Source organism: Scyliorhinus canicula, chromosome 16 (assembly GCF_902713615.1).
Source record: "Scyliorhinus canicula chromosome 16, sScyCan1.1, whole genome shotgun sequence".
In the NCBI taxonomy this organism is placed as follows: domain Eukaryota; kingdom Metazoa; phylum Chordata; class Chondrichthyes; order Carcharhiniformes; family Scyliorhinidae; genus Scyliorhinus; species Scyliorhinus canicula.
Window position 1 is genome coordinate 29641977 of NC_052161.1, and position 23705 is coordinate 29665681.

Here is a 23705-nt window from a genome sequence, read left to right on the forward strand (position 1 = left end):
TCCCATCCCCGGCCCACACCCCCGAAAGCACCCTATCCCTTACCCCCCGCGGGGGCAGCAAAGGGAACCCCTCCCATCTGTCGCCGAGCAAATGCCTTGACCTGAAGGTACCTGAACATATTCCCCGGGGTGAGCTCAAGCTTCTCCTCCAGTTCACCAAGGCTTGCGAACCTCCCGTCAATAAACAGGTCTCCCAACTTCCTAATGCCTGCCCTGTGCCACCCCAGGAACCCGCCATTCATGTTCCCTAGGACAAACCGGTGGTTCCCCCACAGCAGGGCCTCCACCGAGCCCCCCACTTCCCCCCTGTGTCGCCTCCACTACCCCCAAATTTTGAGGGTAGCCGCCACCACCGGGCTCGTAGTGTACCTCGTTGGAGGGAGCGGCAGCGGCGCTGTTACCAGTGCCTTCAGGCTCGTGCCTCCACGGGACGCCATCTCCATCCGTTTCCATGCTGCCCCCTCCCCATCCATTACCCACTTACGTACCATTGAGACGTTAGCCGCCCAATAGTACCCAGAGAGGTTGGGCAGCGCCAGCCCCCCTCTATCCCTGCCCCGCTCCAAAAAGACCCTCTTTACCCTCGGAGTCCCGTGCGCCCAAACAAATCCCAGAATGCTGCTGTTCACCCTCCTAAAAAAGGCCCTCGGAACGAAAATGGGGAGGCACTGAAACAAAAACCTCGGGAGCACCGTCATTTTAAAGGACTGTACTCTACCCGCCAACGACAACGGCAGCATGTCCCACCTTTTAAATTCCTCCTCCATCTGCTCCACCAACCTAGTAAAATTGAGCTTGTGCAGAGTCCCCCAACTCCTAGCCACCTGAACCCCCAGGTACCTAAAACTCCTCACTGCCCTCTTTAGCGGGAGCCTACCAATCCCCTCCTCCTGATCTCCCGGGTGTACGACAAACAGCTCACTCTTGCCCAGGTTCAATTTATATCCCGAGAAACTCCCGAACTCAGCAAGAATCTCCATCACCTCCGGCATTCCCCCCCACCGGGTCTGCTACATACAACAGCAAGCCGTCCGCAACAGTGACACTCGGTGCTCCTCCACCTCCTCGACTCCGAGAGCCATGGCAAGAGGCTCAATTGCCAGCGCAAAAAGCAAGGGGGACAGGGGGCACCCCTGCCTCATCCCACGGTGGAGCTTGAAGTACTCTAACCTCCTCCCATTTGTCGCTACACTCGCCATCGGGGCCTCGTACAGCACCCTCACCCATTTAATAAACCCCACCCCAAACCCGAACCTCTCCAACAAGTACCCCCACTCAACCCTGTCAAAGGCCTTCTCCGCATCCAATGCCACCACAATCTCCGCCTCTCCTTCTGCTGCTGGCATCATTATCACATTTAGCAGCCTTCGCATGTTAGCGTTCAGCTGCCTCCCCTTCATAAAACCCGTCTGATATTCATGTACCACCCCCGGCACCCAGTCCTCTATTCTAGTGGCCAAGATCTTCGCCAGCAACTTGGCGTCTACATTCAGCAGTGAAATCGGCCTGGATGATCCGCACTGCAAGGGGTCCTTATCACGCTTCAGGATCAGGGAGATTAGCGCCCGAGACATCGTCGAGGGCAGAACACCCACCTCCTGTGCCTCGTTGAAGGTCCTAACCAAAAGGGGGCCCAGCAGGTCCGCATATTTCTTATAATATTCAACGGGGAACCCATCCGGTCTCCATTCCAGAAAAAGCTCTCCATTCCCCCTCCCACTGCCGGTGGCTCCGACCGGTACAGTTCCTGAAAGAAGTCCCTAAAGACCTCATTGACCTCTGCCCTCTGCCGCACCACATTCCCACCTCTATCCTTCACTCCACCAATCTCCTTAGCCGCTTACAAAGCTGGTGCGCCAGCATCCTGCTCGCCTTCTCTCCATACTCATAGACCGCTCCGTGACTTCCTCCACTGTGTCTCCGCCTTTCTGGTGGTCAATAAGTCAAACTTTGCCTGCAAGCTACGCCGCTCCCCCAGCAATCCCTCCTCTGGGGCCTCCGCGTACCTCCTATCTACACTCAACAGCTCCTCCACCAGTCTCCCCCTCTCCCTATGGGCTCAGGTGGAGATCAGCTCCCCCCTAATCACTGCCTTCAGAGCCTCCCACACCATCCCCACCTGGACCTCCCCAGTATCATTAACCTCGAGGTACCTCTCGATCCATCCCCGAACCCTCCTGCACACCTCCTCATCAGCCAACAACCCCACGTCCAGACGCCAAAGCGGGTGCTGGTCCCGCACCTCCCCCATTTCCACCCAATGCGGAGCATGGTCCGAAATCGCAATAACCGAATACTCGCCCTCCTCCACCCTCGGGACCAGTCCCCTGCTCAAAACAAAGAAATCAATGCGGGAATAAACCCTGTGCACATGGGAGAAAAAAAGAGTACTCCCGAGCCCTCGGTCTCCTGAACCTCCAGGGATCCACTCCTCCCATCTGGTCCATAAACCCCCTCAGCCCCTTGGGCGCCGCCGGTCTCCTGCCTGTCCTTGAACTAGAACGATCCAGTAAGGGATCCAGCACCGTATTGAAGTCGTCCCCCCCCCCCCCCCCCCCCCAATGGTCAAGCCGCCGACCTCCAGGCCAGGAATGCGGCCCAACATATGCCTCATGAAACCAGCATCATCCCAATTTGGGGCGTACACATTAACCGACACCACCCTCTCCCCCTGCAGCTTACCGCTCACCATCACATATCTGCCGCCACTATCAGCCACAACCTCAGACGCCACCCCCTTCCCCACCAGGATCGCCATACCCCGGTTCTTCGATTCGAGCCCTGAGTGGAAAACCTGCCCCACCCACCCCTTCCTCAGACGGACCTGGTCCGCCACCTTCAGGTGGGTCTCCTGGAGCATGGCCACGTCCGCCTTCAGCCCCTTCAGATGCGAAAACACCCGGGCCCGCTTAACCGGCCCATTCAACCCCCTCACGTTCCATGTAATCAGCCGGATCAGGGGGCACCCCGCCCCCAATCGACTAGCCATAGCCCATCGACTGCTCGCCCCTGGCCATCACCCATTCGGCCCGTTTCCCAGGGCGATAGAACCTCACCCCGACCCGCACCAACTCCTCCCTTAATGCAGAATCTTAACTATTACAGAAGATCCCAAGGCACTTCAAGGAAGCATTACCCCAATCCCTCAATTGCTTCAAGGAAGCATTACCCCCAATCCCTCAATTGCTTCAAGGAAGCATTACCCCCAATCCCTCAATTGCTTCAAGGAAGCATTACCCCCAAACCCTCAATTGCTTCAAGGAAGCATTACCCCCAATCCCTCAATTGCTTTTTTCTGGAACATGAAGTTCGATATTTGAATATTGTGATAATGGTTATCAAGAGGCACAATGAACATCCAAGTTTGTAAACTTGGCACATCCAGCAAAGCACCTAACATCATCTGGCTGTATACTGCCACTTTCAGTGGCTCTGGTACAACGGTAACAGTGGAAATTCTGGCAAAGGGAGAAAGCAGATGGACATCCTGCACCAGTGATCCACTGCAGCCTGCAAATAACTGGATGTTTTTGATCCTCCTTGCCTCCAGGATCAAAGAACAGCTGAGAGAGTTTGGGGGGGGGGGGGGGGAAAGAGAGAAGAGAGTAACATGCATCTCTCTTCTCCGCACCCTCCCCTCCAGCATAATCAAATCCCTTAGTGTAGATTTGTAAGTGTTATCTACAGACATATGGTTCAGAGAATGGGACTGTATGTAATGGCTCTTATAGTGGTCGCAAACGACACCCCGTGTGATCGTGACGAAGGTGAGCTCTCCCTTCTTAACCTGTCTGCAGCCTTGGACATATCTGGCCACACTATCCTCCTCCAGCCCTCTATATCTGGCTGGATGTGACCACATTTCTGATTCAATTCTAACCTATCTAATCATACCATAAATTGACTGCAGTGGCTTCTCTTCCTGTTCTGGCACCATTCCTCTCATGTCCCTCAGCTATTTCTGCTTGACCGACCTCTATTTATGATCAAATGTTGGCCCTCGCTGAAATCGCCTGCAGGCACAGTGTTAATTTCCACATGCCCACTGAGAGCACCTAGCTCTATGTCACCATGACCGTTCTTTACCCCTGCACTGCGTCCAATCTGCCAGACTGTCGGTCCAACATTGTGTTGGAAAAGTAGAAATTTCTGGCAACCAAATACTGGAAAGAGTGAAGTCATTATCTTTGGGTCTGGCTGGAAAACCTGTCCGTCGCTCAAAAAAAGAGTGCTTGCCTGAGTTTGAGGCAGTCCGTGGACAACTTCAGAATTGGCCCTCGGTTGAGATCCCAACCATTATAACTTGTTCCTGGCTGGCCTCCCATTTTGCATCCTCCGTAAACGGGAGATAATCCAAAACTCTGCTGCCTTTGCCCAAACGCGTACCAAGTCCTGTTTACCCATTGCTTCTGTGCCCACTGACTTGCATTGACTCCCACTTAAGCAATGTTTTGATTTTAGAAATCTCTCTTTCCCCCCCCCCCCCCCCCCAATTTTAAAATCGACCTATGACCTTATCCCCCTCCATCTCTGTAATCTTAATCCTTCAACCAATGGTTTTAAATTCTTAAACATCCCTGGGGCCGCACGGTGGCGCAGTGGGTTAGCCCTGCTGCCTCACGGCGCCGAGGACCCAGGTTCGATCCCGGCTCTGGGTCACTGTCCGTGTGAAATTTGCACATTCTCCCCGTGTCTGCGTGGGTTTTGCCCCCACAACCCAAAGATGTGCAGGATAGGTGGATTGGCCACACTAAATTGCCCCTTAATTGGAAAAAATGAATTGGGTACTCTAAATTTATATTTTTTAAAAATTCTTAAACATCTCTAGTTTTTAATCAGTCCACTATTGGTGACTGTGCCTTCAGCTGCCGTGGCTGTATTGTCTGGAATTCCCCTTCTGCACCCATCCACATCTCTAAACCTCCCAACGCAACTTTAAGACTCTCCTCAAACCTGACTTTTCATTGGACCTAATATCTTGCGTGGCTGGATGTTGATTTTTCATGTCCTCATGAAGAGCTTTGGGACACTTTACTACTTTTAAAGATGCTTTATAAATTTATGTTCGTGGCACAACGGTGCAGTGGTTAGCACTGCTGCCTCACAATGCAGATCGAACCTGGGTTCGATCCCGGCCTCGAGTCACGGTCCTTGTGGAGTTTGCCCATTCTCCCCGTATCTGCGTGGGTCTCACCCCACAACCCAAAGATGTGCAGGGTAGTTGGACTGGCCATGCTAAATTGTCCCTTAATTGGAAAGAAAATGTAGATTTATGGTATCTGCCTCATGGTTTTATTTGCCCACCCCATTTTACAAAAAAACGCAGCGTCGGAGTGTAGTTTCAAACAATTCAAATTAAAAAGACAATTAAATAGAGCTGCATTGGCCACTCGGTCCGACTCCCGAGGGAGTCCACTTTTCTGCCATCCATTTCCTACTGGGCATAATGCCTGCATAGTAAGCCATTTGTTGGAATTTAGGCTAAAATGTCAAAATAGGAGTTATTTTACATCTGGGATTTGGTGTTCAGTGATACAATGTTCAATTCCGTTAAAGGGTTAACTCCAGGGGTACAGTAAGTTTTGACCAGCCGTTGGTAGAAAGTCGGCCCAAATTAAGTTGAGTAATGGTAGCAATTTCAGCATATCATCAGGAAATGACCGTTCAGAGGCCTATGTGTCACCGAGGGAGATTTGGGCAGCTATCAGATTGTTCACCGGAACAGAATATTGGAAATAATTGAAATACTAAGTGTGTAGCAGTTGTGGCGATAGAAACCCAGAGTTAATGTTGTGACTTGCCATCAGAACGGAGGAAAAAGGTGGATGGTACAATTTTGAGTCATGTGAGGAAGACTGGAGGGGGATAAGCATCTTTGATAGGCTGGGAGGTAAGAGATGTTCCCATCGGCTTAGGCCTTACACCATCATCCCTTCTGATGTTTAATGGAGCAGGTAAAGAAAGAAAAGATGGGTCCAGAACTGTAAATAGGAGTTGTGTAATTACCATTGGAAAAGTGGGAGCCGAGGTTAGGATCTGAATTCGTTGTAATTAGTAGTTGGTTTGAGAAGACCTAACCGAAGGATGAGGGTCGTGAAGCGCACATCGAACTTTAGCAAGCGGACACGGTCTTGGTGGAAGTGGTGCGGAGAATTAACCAGCCACTCATGGTCACGCTTACAAATTAAATGGAGGTTTCTGCAAAGCAGTCACCCAGTCAGTGTTTGGTTTCAAAGTCCAGGTGGTTGCACTGTGAGCTGCGAATAGTGTCAATTTAATTGTAAGAAGTGTTGACTGAATGCTGCTTCACCTGGATGGGATATTTGGGGCCTTGGATGATAAGAAGGGAAAAGGAACAAAGAAAGATGTTGCATCTTGTAGAACATAGAACATAGAACACTACAGCGCAGTACGGGCCCTTCGGCCCTCGATGTTGCGCCGACCTGTGAAACCATCTGAAGCCTATCTGACCTACACTATTCCATTTTCATCCATATGTCTATCCAGTGACCACTTAAATGCCCTTAAAGTTGGCGAGTCTACTACTGTTGCAGGCAGGGTGTTCCACACCCCTACTACTCTCGGAGTAAAGAAACTGCCTCTGACATCTGTCCTAAATCTATCACCCCTCAATTTAAAGCTATGTCCCCTCGTGTTGGTCATCACCATCCGAGGAAAAAGACTCTCACTGTCCACCCTATCTAACCCTCTGACTATCTTATATGTCTCTATTAAGTCACCTCTCAGCCTTCTCCTCTCTAACGAAAACAACCTCAATTCCCTGAGCCTTTCCTCATAAGACCGTCCCTCCATACCAGGCAACATCCTAGTAAATCTCCTCTGAACACTTTCCAAAGCTTCCACATCCTGCCTATAATGTGGTGACCAGAACTGCACGCAGTACTCCAGGTGCGGCCGCACCAGAGTTATGTACAGCTGCAGCATGACCTTGTGGTTCCGAAACTCAATCCCCCTGCTTATAAAGGCTAGCACACCATATGCCTTCTTAACAGCCCTATTAACCTGGGTGGCAACTTTCAGGGATTTATGTACCTGGATGCTGAGATCTCTCTGTTCATCTACACTACCAAGAATCTTGCCATTAGCCCAGTACTCTGCATTCCTGTTACTCCTTCCAAAGTGAACCATCTCACACTTTTCCGCATTAAACTCCATCTACCACTTCTCAGCCCAGCTCTGCAGCTTATCTATGTCCCTCTGTATCCTATAACATCCTTCAGCACTATCCACAACTCCACCGACCTTCGTGTCATCTGCAAATTTACTAACCCATCCTTCTACACCCTCTTCCAGGTCATTTATAAAAATGACAAACAGCAGTGGCCCCAAAACAGATCCTTGCGGTACACCACTAGTAACTGAACTCCAGGATGAACATTTGCCATCAACCACCACCCTCTGTCTTCTTTCAGCTAGCCAATTACTGATCCAAACCGCTAAATCACCTTCAATTCCATACTTCCATATTTTCTGCAATAGCCTACCGTGGGGAACCTTATCAAACGCCTTACTGAAATCCATATACACCACATCAACAGCTTTACCCTGATCCACCTGTTTGGTCACCTTCTCAAAAAATTCAATAAGGTTTGTGAGGCATGACCTACCCTTCACAAAACCGTGTTGAGTATCGCTAATCAACTTGTTCTTTTCAAGATGATTATAAACCCTATCTCTTATAACCTTTTCCAACATTTTACCCACAACCGAAGTAAGGCTCACAGGTCTATAATTACCAGGGTTGTCTCTACTCCCCTTCTTGAACAAGGGGACAGCATTTGCTATCCTCCAGCTTTCCGGCACTATTCCTGTCGACAAAGACGACATAAAGATCAAGGACAAAGGCTCTGCAATCTCCTCCCTGGCTTCCCAGAGAATCCTAGGATAAATCCCATCTGGTCCAGGGGACTTATCTATTTTGACATTTTCTAAAATTGCTAACACCTCCTCCTTTTGAACCTCAATTCCATCTAGCCTGGCCGACTGAACCTGAGTGTTCTCCTCGACAACATTGTCTTTCTCCAGTGTAAACACTGACGAAAAATATCCATTTAATGCTTCCCCTATCTCCTCTGATTCCACACACAACTTTCCACTACTATCCTTGATTGGCCCTAATCTTACTCTAGTCATTCTTTTGTTCCTGATATACCTATAGAAAGCCTTAGGGTTTTCCTTGATCCTATCCGCCAACGACTTTTCGTGTCCTCTCCTCGCTCTTCTTAACTCTCCCTTTAGGTCCTTCCTGGCTAACTTGTAACTCTCAAGTGCCCTAACTGAGCCTTCATGTCTCATCCTAACGTAAGCCTTCTTCTTCCTCTTGACAAGTGCTTCAACTTCCTTAGTAAACCACGGTTCCCTTGCTCGACAACTTCCTCCCTGCCTGACAGGTACATACTTATCAAGGACACGCAGTAGCTGTTCCTTGAAAAAGCTCCACATTTCGATTGTACCCATCCCCTGCAGTTTCCTTCCCCATCCTATACATCCTAAATCTTGCCGAATAGCATCATAATTGCCTTTCCCCCAGCTATAATTCTTGCCTTGCGGTATATACCTATCCCTGCCCATTGCTAAAGTAAACATAACCGAGTTGTGATCACTATCACCAAAGTGCTCACCTACATCTAAATCTAACACCTGGCCGGGTTCATTACCCAGTACCAAATCCAATGTGGCCTCGCCCCTTGTTGGCCTGTCTACATACTGTGTCAGAAAACCCTCCTGCACACACTGCACAAAAACTGACCCATCTATAGTACTCGAACTATAGTATTTCCAGTCAATATTTGGAAAGTTAAAGTCCCCCATAACAACTACCCTGTTACACTCGCTCCTGTCAAGAATCATCTTTGCAATCCTTTCCTCTACATCTCTAGAACTATTCGGAGGTCTATAGACAACTCCCAACAGGGTGACCTCTCCTCTACTGTTCCTAACCTCGGCCCATACTGCCTCAGTAGACGAGTCCTCAAGCGTCCTTTCTACCGCCGTAATACTTTCCTTGATTAACAATGCCACACCCCCCCCCCCCCTCTTTTACCATCTTCTCTGTTCTTACTGAAACATCTAAATCCTGTAACCTGCAACAACCATTCCTGTCCCTGCTCTACCCATGTCTCCGAAATCGCCACAACATCGAGATCCCAGGTACCAACCCATGCTGCAAGCTCACCCACCTTATTCCGGATGCTCCTGGCGTTGAAGTAGACACACTTCAAACCAGCGTCTTGCTTGCCGGTGCCCTCTTTCGAACTTTTAACCCTATCCCTGACCTCACTACTCTCAACATCCTGTACACTGGGACTACAATTTAGGTTCCCATCCCCCTGCTGAATTAGTTTAAACCCCCCCGAAGAGCACTAGCAAATCTCCCCCCCCCCCAGGATATTGGTACCCCTCTGGTTCAGGTGAAGACCATCCTGTTCGTAGCGGTCCCACCTACCCCAGAATGAGCCCCAATTGTCCAGGAAACCAAAACCCTCCCTCCTCCACCATCCCTGTAGCCACGTGTTCAACTCCTCTCTCTCCTTATTTCTCACTTTGTTAGCACGTGGCACGGGTAACAACCCAGAGATAACAACTCTGTTTGTTCTAGCTCTCAGCTTCCACCCTAGCTCCCTGAATTTCTGTCTCAAATCCCCATCTCTCTTCCTACCTATGTCGTTGGTACCTATGTGGACCACGACTTGGGGCTGCTCCCCCTCCCCCTTAAGGATCACAAACGCACGATCAGAGACATCATGAACCCTGGCACCTGGGAGGCAACACACCAACCGTGAGTCTCTTTCGTTCCCACAGAACCTCCTGTCTGTTCCTCGAACTATGGAGTCCCCAATGACAAGTGCTCTGTTCCTCTTCTCCCTTCCCTTCTGAGCAACAGGGACAGACTCTGTGCCAGAGACCTGTGCCCTATTGCTTACCCCTGGTAAGTCGTCCCCCGCAACAGTATCCAAAACGGTATACTTGTTATAGAGGGGAACGACCACAGGGGATCCCTGCACTGCCTGCCGGTTCCCTCTCCCTCCCCTGACGGTAACCCATCTACCTTCTTCTTTTACCTGAGGTGTGACTACCTCCCTATAACTCCTCTCAATAACCTCCTCCGCCTCCCGAATGATCCGAAGTTCATCCAGCTCCAGGTCCCTAACGCGGCTCTCGAGGAGCTGGAGTTTGGTGCACTTCCCGCAGATGTAGTCAGAAGGGACACTAGAGGTGACCCTTTCCTCCCACATTCTGTAGGAGGAACATTCAACTGCCCTAGCCTCCATTGCCACTGAACTAACTTCCCAACTACTGAAAAATAAAAATAAAAAACTTGTTAGTTTAGCAATCCAACGGACAGAACTTTTTTTTTGGTTAGAGGAGGAGGATGGGTGGGAGACACTACGTAAGTAGTGTTTCGGGTAAAGCTGTCACTCGAGAACAGCCCCTTCACAAACCACCTTCAACTTACGCTGACCGCACTGCACGTATGCAAATCTTCCGCTCTTGTAGGTGAAAGTGTGTGGGTGGAGTTATGAGGGAGGGTGGGTTGATCGAGGACGGACCCTTAAGATTGGGGAAGGAACGGAAAGCTGTGTTTAGAGCTGGAGGATGATCTGAATATGAAGGCTGGCGGTGTGGAAGCTGAGAGCAGCGCTAAATATCCAGGTTTGTGGGGGGGGGGTGGGGGGGGGGGTGTGTGTGAGGCGAGGTTGTGGGGGTGGCAGGTGGGGAGAGGTATGGCTGTGGGGAGGGTGGAGGGAGGCATGACTGGTGGGCAGGGGCTGGGGTGAAGAGGTATGGCTGTGGTCGACAGCATTGGGGGGTGATGTAGGGCGCTGGGTGCGGAGTGTGTTGTGACTGTGCAGGGCACGATGGTGGGTGTGGGCAAAGGACGAGAGCATCAACAAATGTGTGAAGTGGCAGGAACATGGTTCTGGGCCCTGTCAAACATTGGGGTGAGTGGGTTGGGCTTCGGAGGGGGGGTGGGTGAAGAAGTCTTTGGCTGAAGAAAAAGGAGGACATTGGGAACAATGCTATCGAGGGGATGGAGTAACTAACTGAATAGAATAATCCTTACAAAATGATGGGTGGAAAGGAGTATAGTTGAGTGAGTCACTGGATTTATGGTGAATACCAATTGAAAGTCTGTCCCCAGTCATGGAGGCTGAGGGGTCCAGAAAGGCTGAAGGTGAACCATGTAAAAGTGAGAGATCATGCAAGTTGGAAACTAAGTTAAACAATTTCTAGTTCTGGGCAAGGGTGCAAAACATCATCCGATAGTCATTTATATGCCTGTAAAAGAGGAATCCGTGTAAGACCTGAATAGAGAATGTTTGACACATTCCACTAAAAGGCAAACATAGTACCTCGAGCAGCAAACACCCTTTTATTCTAGAGGAAGTGAGTGGAGTTAAAGAAGAAGCTGGTCAAATAAGAACTAGTTGAACCAGACCAAGACAGCCGATGGTGGTTGGGGATTGATCCTGGTTGGAATAAAGGGGAAGCCCTCAGGATAGCCTGGTGGGAATGGAGATTGCAAAACTGTTAGATCCTGGAAACTGTTAAAATGTCAGGTGTTGGGGGTGAATGTAGGAGAGTGGGGTGGTGGGGGGGAGGGGTTTAGGAGCTAGATACGAAGAAAGGAATTGCCATTAGGAAAAGATCCATGGGGTGTCCGGCTTGTGGATCTTGGGAAGGAGGTAAAGTGGAGTATGGTTGAAGGTTGTGGAGGGGAAGATTTCCAGAGGACACGAGGTCTGTCTGTTACAGTGCTCAAAACAATGAATTGATGTTTGGTGGTGGGGCTGTGGTCGGGACAGATGGGAAGGTCATGTGTCAAATATTGGTGCTTCGTGGAGGTCAGATCCGGTTTCTGGTTGTTGGAGAAAATGGAATGCTGGGAGTTCATGGTGTTGGTTGATGCGAATGAAGGCAACGGAGAAATTGAGACGCAGTGGCATGTCAGCAGTTTTAAATGAAACTATCGCGAGATCGGAGAATGTTGAAGACTGGGAAAGGGTCTGCTGTATGGGAGGGGGGGGTGCAGGGTGGAGCGGGAGAAGGTGTAAGCATGGAGGTGATGGAGGAAACGCGTAGCATTATGTTTGAGCTCTCAATTTATTGAAGTGGGTGCGAAAAGGGATGAAGCCATGACCTTTTGCTGAGGACTGAGGTCAGTTGTGATAGTGCAGTCTCATTGCTCAGTTTGACACGTGCCTGTCGTTTCGAAGCATTAGGGATCAATCAGCCATTCTTCAGAAAACAACTTCGGAGAGCAACTTGTAACTGGACCTGTCACCCAAAAGGTGACCCTCGGATGGTGGTGTCCAGCACGAGGGGACATAGCTTTAAATTGAGGGGGAGATAGATATAGGACAGATGTCAGAGGTAGGTTCTTTACTCAGCAAGTAGTAAGGGCGTGGAATGCCCTGCCTGCAACAGTAGTGGACTCGCCAACACTAAACGCATTCAAATGGTCATTGGATAGGCATATGGACGATAAGGGAATAGTGTAGAGGGACGTTAGAAGGGTTTCACAGGACAGTGCAACATCGTGGGCCGAAGGGCCTGTACTGCGCTGCTTTGTTCTATTGTGGGTGAACGGCATCATAAAAGGCTTTTGTTTGCACACAGGCCGGCTCCTCTCATTTTACTGTGTTTACATTTGCAATGCAAATTGTTTGCAGCTGTTCTTGAAAATGAGTTGGTGATCTAATGAGAGAGCCACAACTGCACTGTACCTTTATCAGTGAACTGCACCTTTTTCATTGAACATGTAATATAATTGAGCCTAAATCACCAATGATGAGTTAAATGATACACGACTGTGCAAGGCACTTATTCTGCTTGATCAGTTGATTGCTCAGAATCATTTGAAGGGCTCTCTAATTCACAATTACTAAACTATTGCTTTAAATATTTCTGCCATAGTTTAGACTGTCAGGTTTTACCATTTCCTTCAGTCCTGGAATCTCTGTTTTCATTTCCATTCTCTGCATTTTTTCCCCTGTGTTTTTTCTTCTATCTTTATTCAGCAAGTCTTCCAAAAATGTGCGTCGTATAAAAATACAAGTTATTGCTTTGACCTTAACATAGTAAATTGTTCTAAGGGGCTCCACAGGAGCATCATAAAATCAAATGTGGAAATTATGGGCAGATGACCAAGAGCTTGGCTCGTGAGGTAGGTTTCAAGGAAGAAAACAAGATGGCGAGGCAGAGAGTATGGGAGGGCTTTCTGAAATTTAGCAAATGCACAGCCAGCAATGATGGGAGTGATTAAAATTGGGGATGTTCAAGAGGCCAGAATTACATGAGAAAATTTGTCTGAAGGTTCTGGGGCTGGAGGAAATTACAGAGACAGGGAGGGTTGAGGCCATAGAACAATTTGAAATGGAGGATCAAAGTTTTTTTATGTTAAGACATTTATAACTGGCAAGCAGTGTAGGTCGATCGGTGAAGCAGGTGATTAGTGTGTGTTAGGATCCAGGCTGCAGAATATTGATTGCCGTCCAGTTTAGAGGGCAGATGATGGGAGGCTGGCTAGGAGTGCATTGGAATAGTTGGGTATTGGCTCTGTGTTTTTTACCTTACTCCCCAGTTTTGTTTCTGCCACTTCTCACTCATTGTTCCATGTACATGTTCCTTTACTGTAACTAGAAACTGTGCTTCTGGTGGCAGTGATGTGCTGAAGGGAGTTTTATCAGTTAGTCTGAGATAATATTCCATGTCAACACTGCTTAAGTACTCATGTGAACTTACAAATTAGGAATTGGTTGACCGGCCCGCCAAGCCCACTCCACTATTCAATAAAATCATGGCTGATCTGATTTTAATCTCAACTCCAGTTCCTGATGACCTTTTGGTGATTATCAAGTATCTATCAACCTCTGCCTTTAAAATATTGCTTCTTCTGCCTTTTGAGGATGACACAACTGAGGAAAAGGTTTCTCCTCAGCTCTGTCCTAAATGGGTGACCCCTTATTTTTAAAACTGTGACCCCCCCCCCCCCCCCGTTCTAGATTTTCCCACCGAGGAAACATCCTCTCCACATTGATCCTGTCAAGAAATCTCAGGGTATGCATGTTTTAGTCAAGTCGCCTCTCAGGCTTCTAAATTTCAAGGCTGTCCAACCTTTCCTCTCAATATAGGTCACTCGTCCACGCCTGGTTTAGTAGACCTTCTCCAAACTGCTTCCCAACACATTTACATCCTTACTTAATAACTTGGTCAATTCCGTGTAGTGTACTCCAGATGTAGACTCACCAATGTTCCATACACCTTAGGCATTAAACCTACTTACCAAGTATTGAGAGGAAAATTGAATATATAACATTAGCTTTGCTAATTACTGGCTGTATTTGCGTATTTGGCTTTTGTGATTCAGCACTTGGTCATCCAGAACCCTCTGCATCTCAGCTCTGCGATCTCTGACCAATTTGACAATATACTTTTTTTTCCCCTGCCAAAATGGACAATTTCGAGGGGCAGCACTGTAGCACAGCGGCTGCCTACGGTGCTGGTGACCCAGGTTCGAAATCCGGCCCTGGGTCACTGTTCGTGTGGAGTTTGTATGTTCTCCCAGTGTCTGCGTGGGTTTTGCCCCCACAACACAGATGTGCAGGTTAGGTGGATTGGCCATGCTAAATTGCCCCTTAATTGGAAAAACTAATTGGGTACTCTAAATTTCTAAAAGAAAAAAAAATGGACAATTTCAAACACTTCCACATTATACTTCATTTTCCAGACCGTTGCCCACTGAACCTAGCTATATTCCTAGAATCATAGAATTTACAGTGCAGAAGGAGGCCATTCAGCCCATCGAGTCTGCACCGGCTCTTGGAAAGAGCTCCCTACCCAAGCCCACACCTCCACCCTATCCCCATAACCCACTAACCCCACCCAACACTAAGTGCAAATTTGGACACTAAGGGCAATTTATCATGGCCAATCCACCTAACCTGCACATCTTTTGACTGTGGGAGGAAACCGGAGCACCCGGAGGAAACCCACGCGCACACGGGGAGGATGTGCAGACTCCGCACAGACAGTGACCCAGCCGGGAATCGAACCTGGGACCCTGGAGCTGTGAAGCGATTGTGCTATCCACAATGCTATCGTGCTGCCTTTGTAACCTGGTTCCTTTGTAACCTGCCTGTACCCTCCTCACATCTTGCTCTCCTGTCTACATTTGCGTTATCAGCAAATTTAGCAGCCATGGTGATGGGGAAAAAGATGTACTCCGATTCTGTAAGGACCAAACTAGACTGAGTTTTTGTTTAAACAGGTTTAGTTATGCTGGCCTATGTAAGGGAGCTTGTACCCATTTAAGGCGGAGCACGAGTTCCCTGAAAAACGACAAAACCATTAGTTTTCTTCTAGAGTGATTACACCAATCAACAGGTTACACAATAGTGCTCTGTTATCACAGCCCAATTACACCTACACGACTCGAATATTTCATTACGTCCCAAGTGAGTACGTGATTGTATTAACCAATCGCTGCTAATACTGCATTATATATGTGCCTTGGTAGTGATTGGACATTGTAGCACGTGACTATCTGTGGTTAATCCTGCCCACTCCTCCTGCTTCCTGTTCAAATTTCTCCCAACCCTTTTACATCGCTTCAGTCCCTTCATCCAATCATTCATATAAATTTGTAAGTAGCTGAGGCCCCAGCACTTGGCCGTGTGGCACACCACTCACTGCATCTCACCAACCAGAAAATTACCCAGTTACACCCACTACGTCTTTCAGCGAGCCAATCTGCTATCCATGCCAATATGATACCCGCGACACCATGAGCTGAGATTTACTGAGGTTCGCATCACCTGTTGAGAGGCTAAGTTTGCTGACGAGGATATTAATGAGTTGTAGAGTTCTGATGCCTGCCTGTGGATTGGAGACACCTGAGGTGGAGAAAATTCTGAAATCTTTGGAAGCAATTTGAAAGAACCCAGCAAATAAAAGCAATGGCTTCAAACCTGTAAAACGCTTGAAATTTCAATTTTTAAGAGGATTATTGAATGAGGGCAAGATGGTGGATATGATTTGTGGGAAGACGCGAGCTATTATTTATTAATCAGCAAGGAATTTGTGGATATTTTTATCATAAAACTCTGATACTTCTCCAAATCGAATCCACGAATGTTCAAGGGTTGCTGAATCATGACTGTACTGGGATTTTTGCTGTGGGGCAGGACGAAAAGGCCCAAAACTAATGCAGCCAGAAAGGAGATTGAATTAAACCCTGTAATGTTGGTGTTCGAGCCACACGCTCAGAATGGTTAATACTGCTGCATCACGGCGCCGAGGACATGGGCTCAATCCAGGCCCTGGGTCACCTGCCAGTGTGGAGTTTGCACATTTCATCCCCCCCCCCCCCCCCCCCCCCCCCCCCCCCCTTCCAACAACCCAAAGATGCGCAGGGAAGGGGTTTGGCCACGCTAAATTGCCCCTTAATTGGGAAAAACAGAATTGGGCTCTTCAAATTCTTTTAAATTCCGAGATGCGGGCTGGCTGGCTAGGCCAACATTTATCACCAATCCCTGTGCTAAGACTGGTTGAAGATACTATTAACTGAGGTGTGCAACAAAATGGTGATTTGAATGTGTTGAATGACTGAACACTGAAGAATGTGTAAAATATGTGACTGCCTGCCCCCAGAGTGATGGACCTTGTAGCCACCTAAGATGGACACTGGGCTAACAAGATGGAGAATTGCTAAGACTGCAGGGAAAAAGCAGTTTAGCCAAGACAAGTAGTCTGCAAAGACTGATTAGCATTTTGCAAGCAGCAAAACTAGTTTCTGGCCAGGTGGAAGATCTCAAACCAAAGGTGTTAATAGCAAAACGCTTTGCATATTAATGAGGCAATTCAGATCTGGGCACACACAATGGCAACATTTGGGTTTGAATAGATACTTTAAGTGGATGTCCAGACAGAGCGGCACCAGAAGTATCCACCATAGAGACCGCCCCCTCCATCGAGGAGAGACCCTCACATTGGGGGGATTCAAAAGATATCGATTAGGATCTGATCCAATCGATACCTGAAGGTGAAAGCCCGCCCCAAAAGAGGCACGGACATTGGGGCCCTATAAAGATAGACCCCCACACATGGTCCTGTCTGTTGTTTTCGTGCTCCGGCTTTGACTTCGACCAAGAACTTCGACTTGTATCCTGACTCCAGCCGTTGAGCACCAGCCGCCGAACCGTAAGTGACAATACGACGCTCGCTACGCGAACCAGCCCCACTCGACCCCCAGCGACCAGCACACTCTCTGAAGGTTACAGACCAAGATCGAAACGAAGGCCTCGCTCCCTGACCTTGCCTGTTCCTGTTTAGTTAAGTATTCTGATCGCTTAGTTTAGTTGTAGCTTAGTCCCTTAGCGTGTGCATGCGTATTTATTATATTTGTAATAATAAATACTAATCGTTTGGAACTTACTAATCGGTGTATCGTTTTATTACTTTGAACCTGACCTTGGAATATTTGTGAGGTGTCTAGATACGGCACCTGGCGACTCCCGAGCTGAAAATACACATATAGAGCCTAGCAGTGTTAAGCACACGGCCTTTAAACGGAGGCGTGTTAATACACTCCAATAAACGCGAATTACACTCAAGTAAAACGTGCAACAACCTGCAAGAATCTGGATTTATGAGTCTGCAGTTGAGAGTTGGCTCGCTGGTAAAAGGCTCCCAGTATGTCATTATTGCCCCATGACAATGGCTGGACCTGTTCGTCCAAGGCTTTTTAAAAAAAAAAAATAAACAAATTAGAGAACTCAAACCTTTTTTTTCCAATTGAGAGGCAATTTAGTGTGGCCAATTCACCTACCCTGCACGTCAGTTTTTTTGATTGTTGGGTTGAGACCCACGGGGAGAATGTGCAAACTCCACACTGACAACCCGGGTCCTCGGCACCTTAACCCGGGTCCTCGGTGCCATGAAGCAGTAACCACAGCGCCCAGTGTCCAAGGCTTTAAGTAAGGCTCGTGAAATGTGAGGTGGGCAAAATGTGAAATTGCTGCAGCAACAAAAACATGACTAGAGATGGACGAGGTGGTTTCTGTGCAAGAAAACAATGCTAACTAATATTTGCCGTTTGAGATTTTTGGCATATTTTTATTTGAAGACGTGTGTCTCGCCGCTACGTTTTGGTTGAAAATAACACAACTATCATCAGTGGATAGCAAGAAGGCTTGTGGAAAGGAGTAAATGATCGTCAGTGGAGAATTCCTCAGCTGTCACTTGCGTGGTATCTACTTCATGCATAAAGGTCACCTTCCATCATTTTAGGCTGAGGGTTTTGGCTGAAGTTCTCAAAACTGATGAGATCCTGACCTAACAGGAACCATTGTGATATTCAAACAAGGCAGGATGGAAAATTAAAAAATGAGTTGAGTAGAAAGTCTTTTCATAGCCTACCTATTTGTACGTTTACACTGTGGCACAGTATATGAAATAATTGCAATCAATTCTCTTCAAGTCAGTTACTTGGGTGTGTAATCAAACTGATTGTTGCCTTCAAATGCTAAGAGTCCCGAGCACGAGAGTTGTTTTATCTGGACAGAAAATCAGTTCAATTCATTTATTTCTCATGCGGTTGAATTGATGAGTTTACTGATCGTGCCATCTTTCATCTGTTCAAATCGATGTCGGTGAGGTGTGTGCGTGCAATTTTCAGTGGCATTCCTGTAATGGAAGAGGAGCTTTTTGAAGTATTGGCAGGCAGGAAAGGGCCAGGCTTGTTGGAGCCAGCTCCATCATAAATCATGTGGGCAGCGCAGCAGATTCCCATGCAGCCTCGTGGGTCACTTCATTATTCCTGGATACTTGTGAATCCTATTTCTTTAAGTTGCTCTTGGTTTGCTGTGGTGTGGTGCATTTTGTTTATGCCCGAGTGTGCAGCAGCTCCTCCCTCGAAGCCTTGAAGAGATGTTCTCTCAAGCTGGTCATGTCAAGTGATGAATTCAGCATCAAATTATCATTCAGACTATTTTTTTAAACAAAGAAAAATAACATTGCAGGTGAATAGGAGCATAGGACTGAGGAACAAGTGTTGGCCATTTTTCCTTTGAATCTGTTCCGCCATTCAATAAGATCATGGAGTTGAGACTGCAATTAAGTCAGCCATTTCCCTGATAGCCCCTCATGACCCTTGACTCCCCTAACTCCTCCTTCAATAAATTCAATGACTCAACCTCCACTGCTTTCTGGAGGAGAGAATTCTGCAGGCTAACCACTCGTTTAAACTCGTTCCTCCAAGTTCTCGTCTCCCCAAAAAGTGAAGCATTCACCCAGCATCCACCCTATAGGTCTCTCTGGGTCTGGTATGTTTCAGTACGGTATTGCAGTATCGGAGAGGTGGAGGGAGGTATGTTTCAGTACGGTATTGCAGTATCGGAGAGGTGGAGGGAGGTATGTTTCAGTACGGTATTGCAGTATCGGAGAGGTGGAGGGAGGTATGTTTCAGTACGGTATTGCAGTATCGGAGAGGTGGAGGGAGGTATGTTTCAGTACGGTATTGCAGTATCGGAGAGGTGCAGGGAGGTATGTTTCAGTACAGTATTGCAGTATCGGAGAGGTGGAGGGAGGTATGTTTCAGTACGGTATTGCAGTATCGGAGAGGTGCAGGGAGGTATGTTTCAGTACGGTATTGCAGTATCGGAGAGGTGGAGGGAGGTATGTTTCAGTACGGTATTGCAGTATCGGAGGTGGAGGGAGGTATGTTTCAGTACGGTATTGCAGTATCGGAGAGGTGGAGGGAGGTATGTTTCAGTACGGTATTGCAGTATCGGAGAGGTGGAGGGAGGTATGTTTCAGTACGGTATTGCAGTATCGGAGAGGTGCAGGGAGGTATGTTTCAGGACGGTATTGCAGTATCGGAGAGGTGGAGGGAGGTATGTTTCAGTACGGTATTGCAGTATCGGAGAGGTGCAGGGAGGTATGTTTCAGGACGGTATTGCAGTATCGGAGAGGTGGAGGGAGGTATGTTTCAGTACGGTATTGCAGTATCGGAGAGGTGGAGGGAGGTATGTTTCAGTACGGTATTGCAGTATCGGAGAGGTGCAGGGAGGTATGTTTCAGTACGGTATTGCAGTATCGGAGAGGTGGAGGGAGGTATGTTTCAGTACGGTATTGCAGTATCGGAGAGGTGGAGGGAGGTATGTTTCAGGACGGTATTGCAGTATCGGAGAGGTGGAGGGAGGTATGTTTCAGTACGGTATTGCAGTATCGGAGAGGTGGAGGGAGGTATGATTCAGTACGGTATTGCAGTGACGGAGAGGTGGAGGGAGGTATGTTTCAGTACGGTATTGCAGTATCGGAGAGGTGGAGGGAGGTATGATTCAGTACGGTATTGCAGTATCGGAGAGGTGGAGGGAGGTATGTTTCAGTACGGTATTGCAGTATCGGAGAGGTGGAGGGAGGTATGTTTCAGTACGGTATTGCAGTATCGGAGAGGTGGAGGGAGGTATGTTTCAGTACGGTATTGCAGTATCGGAGAGGTGGAGGGAGGTATGTTTCAGTACGGTATTGCAGTATCGGAGAGGTGGAGGGAGGTATGTTTCAGTACGGTATTGCAGTATCGGAGAGGTGGAGGGAGGTATGTTTCAGTACGGTATTGCAGTATCGGAGAGGTGGAGGGAGGTATGTTTCAGTACGATATTGCAGTATCGGAGGTGGAGGGAGGTATGTTTCAGTACGGTATTGCAGTATCGGAGAGGTGGAGGGAGGTATGTTTCAGTACGGTATTGCAGTATCAGAGGTGGAGGGAGGTATGTTTCAGTACGGTATTGCAGTATCGGAGAGGTGGAGGGAGGTATGTTTCAGTACGGTATTGCAGTGTCGGAGAGGTGGAGGGAGGTATGTTTCAGTACGGTATTGCAGTATCGGAGAGGTGGAGGGAGGTATGTTTCAGTACGGTATTGCAGTATCGGAGAGGTGGAGGGAGGTATGTTTCAGTACGGTATTGCAGTATCGGAGAGGTGGAGGGAGGTATGTTTCAGTACGGTATTGCAGTATCGGAGAGGTGGAGGGAGGTATGTTTCAGTACGGTATTACTGTATCGGAGAGGTGGAGGGAGGTATGTTTCAGTACGGTATTGCAGTATCGGAGAGGTGCAGGGAGGTATGTTTCAGTACGGTATTGCAGTATCAGAGGTGGAGGGAGGTATGTTTCAGTACGGTATTGCAGTATCAGAGAGGTGGAGGGAGGTATGTTTCAGTACGGTATTACAGTATCGGAGAGGTGGAGGGAGGTATGTTTCAGTACGGTATTGCAGTATCGGAGAGGTGGAGGGAGGTATGTTTCAGTACGGTATTGCAGTATCGGAGAGGTGCAGGGAGGTATGTTTCAGTACGGTATTGCAGTATCGGAGAGGTGGAGGGAGGTATGTTTCAGTACGGTATTGCAGTATCAGAGGTGGAGGGAGGTATGTTTCAGTACGGTATTGCAGTATCGGAGAGGTGAAGGGAGGTATGTTTCAGTATGGTATTGCAGTATCAGAGGTGGAGGGAGGTATGTTTCAGTACGGTATTGTAGTATCGGAGAGGTGGAGGGATGTATGTTTCAGTACGGTATTGCAGTATCGGAGAGGTGGAGGGAGGTATGTTTCAGTACGGTATTGCAGTATCGGAGAGGTGCAGGGAGGTATGTTTCAGTACGGTATTGCAGTATCGGAGAGGTGCAGGGAGGTATGTTTCAGTACGGTATTGCAGTATCGGAGAGGTGGAGGGAGGTATGTTTCAGTACGGTATTGCAGTATCAGAGAGGTGGAGGGAGGTATGTTTCAGTACGGTATTACAGTATCGGAGAGGTGGAGGGAGGTATGTTTCAGTACGGTATTGCAGTATCGGAGAGGTGGAGGGAGGTATGTTTCAGTACGGTATTGCAGTATCGGAGAGGTGCAGGGAGGTATGTTTCAGTACGGTATTGCAGTATCGGAGAGGTGGAGGGAGGTATGTTTCAGTACGGTATTGCAGTATCAGAGGTGGAGGGAGGTATGTTTCAGTACGGTATTGCAGTATCGTAGAGGTGAGGGGAGGTATGTTTCAGTATGGTATTGCAGTATCAGAGGTGGAGGGAGGTATGTTTCAGTACGGTATTGTAGTATCGGAGAGGTGGAGGGATGTATGTTTCAGTACGGTATTGCAGTATCGGAGAGGTGCAGGGAGGTATGTTTCAGTACGGTATTGCAGTATCGGAGAGGTGCAGGGAGGTATGTTTCAGTACAGTATTGCAGTATCGGAGAGGTGCAGGGAGGTATGTTTCAGTACGGTATTGCAGTATCGGAGAGGTGCAGGGAGGTATGTTTCAGTACGGTATTGCAGTATCGGAGAGGTGGAGGGAGGTATGTTTCAGTACGGTATTGCAGTATCGGAGAGGTGGAGGGAGGTATGTTTCAGTACGGTATTGCAGTATCGGAGAGGTGGAGGGAGGTATGTTTCAGTACGGTATTGCAGTATCGGAGAGGTGGAGGGAGGTATGTTTCAGTACAGTATTGCAGTATCGGAGAGGTGGAGGGAGGTATGTTTCAGTACGGTATTGCAGTATCGGAGAGGTGGAGGGAGGTATGTTTCAGTACGGTATTGCAGTATCGGAGAGGTGCAGGGAGGTATGTTTCAGTACGATATTGCAGTATCGGAGAGGTGGAGGGAGGTATGTTTCAGTACGGTATTGCAGTATCAGAGGTGGAGGGAGGTATGTTTCAGTACGGTATTGCAGTATCGGAGAGGTGAAGGGAGGTATGTTTCAGTATGGTATTGCAGTATCAGAGGTGGAGGGAGGTATGTTTCAGTACGGTATTGTAGTATTGGAGAGGTGGAGGGAGGTATGTTTCAGTACGGTATTGCAGTATCGGAGAGGTGGAGGGAGGTATGTTTCAGTACGGTATTGCAGTATCGGAGAGGTGGAGGGAGGTATGTTTCAGTACGGTATTGCAGTGTCGGAGAGGTGGAGGGAGGTATGTTTCAGTACGGTATTGCAGTATCGGAGAGGTGGAGGGAGGTATGTTTCAGTACGGTATTGCAGTATTGGAGAGGTGGAGGGAGGTATGTTTCAGTACGGTATTGCAGTATCGGAGAGGTGGAGGGAGGTATGTTTCAGTACGGTATTGCAGTATCGGAGAGGTGGAGGGAGGTATGTTTCAGTACGGTATTGCAGTGTCGGAGAGGTGGAGGGAGGTATGTTTCAGTACGGTATTGCAGTATCGGAGAGGTGGAGGGAGGTATGTTTCAGTACGGTATTGCAGTATCGGAGAGGTGGAGGGAGGTATGTTTCAGTACGGTATTGCAGTATCGGAGAGGTGGAGGGAGGTATGTTTCAGTACGGTATTGCAGTATTGGAGAGGTGGAGGGAGGTATGTTTCAGTACGGTATTGCAGTATCGGAGAGGTGCAGGGAGGTATGTTTCAGTACGGTATTGCAGTATCGGAGAGGTGGAGGGAGGTATGTTTCAGTACGGTATTGCAGTATCGGAGAGGTGGAGGGAGGTATGTTTCAGTACGGTATTGCAGTATCGGAGAGGTGGAGGGGAGGTATGTTTCAGTACGGTATTGCAGTATCAGTTGGAGGGAGGTATGTTTCAGTACGGTATTGCAGTATCGGAGGGGTGGAGGGAGGTATGTTTCAGTACGGTATTGCAGTATCGGAGGGGTGGAGGGAGGTATGTTTCAGTACGGTATTGCAGTA

General features: G+C 48.2%; 1 protein-coding gene across 3 annotated transcripts in view; it reads left to right on the top strand.

Annotated features, from left to right (window-relative positions):
* Window positions 1-23705, top strand: part of inpp5f (inositol polyphosphate-5-phosphatase F) — a 260938-nt gene that overhangs the window by 122123 nt on the left and 115110 nt on the right. The gene's annotated exons all lie outside the window — the stretch shown is intronic.